We start from the raw sequence: 2925 nt of genomic DNA, 5'->3' as shown, positions 1-2925 counted from the left end.
TTGATGAAGTTGTTTCGTCACCTTTTGTTGTGAATTCCGGGAGATAGGATAAAGCTGAATGTGTGTTTGAAGTTTGAAGTGTTTGTATTGCGTACATACGGAAATGTACTAAGACTTAAAAGTTATCTCACATTTCTACTGTGTCTTTTTCTGGCTTTTTAAAGGGGAACTTTTATAAATACTTCTTTCACTAGTAACATTCAACTTCAAGGCCTGGCGGGTAGAGAACAGCCCCGTGCAACTCCCATGTTATTGGTTGGCAACGTGGCGGCCATGACACGATCTACACGATCTACACATCATATAGATCAATAACACAAGTTGTATGCGCATGCGTTAATATTGCACACCACTTCCACCATGGCCTGATAACCCACATCTCTACCACCACCTGTTGGAATCAGTAACAAGTGAGGATTTATGTAGCGGCTGCTTCGGTCTGTTCTTCGAGTCCGGTTACTCTTCGGGAAGATATTGCTTAAGCTGGAGGTCAAAGTTAAATGATAAACAGGGTAGACCGTGCAATAGCTCAAGCGGATAGTCGCTGACTTCCAACCGCGGAGGCCCGGGTTCGATCCCGGGTCTGGTCAAGTGGGATTTGTGGTGGACAAAGTGGCGCTGGGGAAGGTTCTCTCCGAATACTTCGATTTCCCCTGTCAATCTTCATTCCACCAAATTCTCCATCATCGTAATTACCCGGGTCAGGCTACAATAGGCCAATCAGTGGCCGCCGTGCCGAGTAGACCCAGTTGGACTCCACCTCCCACTAAGCGAATTAAAAAATGATAAGTCGAGCATATTCTTTGTTAGAGCAAGGGAAGTTTTCCCTTAATCCGTAGCAAATAGTGCGTAAGTGTAGTTCATCGGGACTTGAACCCGCGACCTCCCAGCTTGTAGTATAGTGCCTCAACCAACTACACTACCGAGTGCTCGAAATACCAGGTGTGGGAAGTACATCGGGGTAACGACTGTTCACGTACACTTCCTATATAAAATTCACTAACGTAGAAACAGAAAAATCCTGCTTATATTGGGAGATGTTACATTTTCAAAGACAACAACTATTCATAGAGTCGCGAACATACTAAATAAACAGGATCGCTATTATACAAAAGAGAACAGAGTTAAATCTCCCAGTGCTCACTGAATATAAAGTGCATGAAATGAACGCTCCATTTCAACACTCCCCTCGAAAATACTACAGACTCCTTGCACAGGAGACGCGGATTTAAAATCGTCGACACGAACTGCGTCAAAACTCATAAAATTGTGAGCATATAAGGCAACATCGGTTGGCCGACACGTGACTTATACGTTCGCTTTACGGAAGCTGTTCAGTTTACTTGGGCAAGTCATAATATCAGCTATTCTATGTCTTCTGTTTTTCTTCAGTGCATTAAAATCTTTTTATTTACACACTGTCATATCTCCGAGATTAGAATGTTAATGTGCACATCAATAGGCTGTACAGGATATCTAAGCCCATCTCGGTAGGAGACACAACAGATAAGTCACAGTAAACACCTCAAATCTGTTTTCTGCTCTTTTCTGTATAAACCAGTTCATATTGTATCTTCGTTAGTTACAAGCCAGTAAACCCTTATACAGGGTGTGATTGCCCAACACGGATTTTATTGGACACTGTAAAAGCAAATTCTTTGTAGTGTTCCAATTGACTTGCTTTCTTTCATTTTATTTTCATTTTATAAAATTTAGTATTTATGATTTCTTTAAGATGAATTTAGTATATAGAATTTAAATAATTTTTTTAGGAAAAATGAAAGACTAACAGATCATTAATTATTTTGATCATAAAATTCTCGTGGGATATCATTGCCGTGTGGCTTAATATAAGAAGAATATAAATAGCGTACTTCATAGTCCAGGATACAAATTTCCTAACGACGCTCTTTGCTATTTAAGACGGTCAGTTGCAGCCGATATATAAGCACCGTGTCACTAAATTGCAAAATGTATTTGATTTGATGTGAAAATTTCACATTTATACAATATAATATTGCACAATAATATATTATAGAAAAAAATATTTGAGAAAAGATTTGTGGGTTGAACGGAAGATAATTTTATGGTCATATGTGGGCTTCATGGTCGGCCTGTATGGCTCAAAATTATAATTTTCGGCTTATGTAATGCGAAGAGATATCATTAAATTTCATAAAAAGTTGAGTAATGGCTTATGATGTACCTGAAGTAGGCCTTTTATGACCTCAAGCAAGGCAGACTTAGTAATCTGTCAATGTGTTTGGAAGTAAATATGAACAATCATGGTTATGTATATATCTCTGGTATCCAATTTCACCAAAATTTATTTAATGGTTTAAGATTTAAAGGACGCTTTTAGTGCCTGTACGCAATGTATGCTTTGTTGTGGATTGATATGCTGAAAATTAGAATTTCCAAATAGTTTTAATGAAAGGATCGAAAGTCGAATTAAACAATGACTAAATAAAATGCTCAGATTTAGGCACTAATTCAAGGTCACAACGAATTCTCATGACGTTCAGAGAAGTCGTGCCTTTTCTTTACTCTGCAACAACCGTCTGACCCTCTGTGTACAATAAATATCGGACGTTTCTTCGTACTTAGAAAAGCCCATGAGTTTGCAGATGCAGATTGATCACAGTGGCCGTGCGGTCTAAGGCATGAACTGTCTTCCCACGCTAGAACACTGAGATCATGTGTTCGAATCCCACTCGAGGCATAGATGTCTGTGTGCGTTTATTCTGGGTTTGTGTTGCCCTGTGTGCAGGTAGCGACCTTGCAACGGGCTGATCCCCCTTTCAAGGAGTCCTACGGACTGTGTATAAATTAAGAAACTGAAAAAGCGGCCAAGGTCCACAAGGGCTGTAGAGCCATAGATAGATGCAGGAAGAACTAATTTTACTGAAAAACAGTAAATATTAC

The sequence above is a fragment of the Cryptotermes secundus genome, unplaced genomic scaffold, assembly GCF_002891405.2.
Source record: "Cryptotermes secundus unplaced genomic scaffold, Csec_1.0 scaffold443, whole genome shotgun sequence".
In the NCBI taxonomy this organism is placed as follows: domain Eukaryota; kingdom Metazoa; phylum Arthropoda; class Insecta; order Blattodea; family Kalotermitidae; genus Cryptotermes; species Cryptotermes secundus.
The sequence above is the reverse complement of the archived record's forward strand: the minus strand, read 5'-3'. Positions refer to the sequence as shown.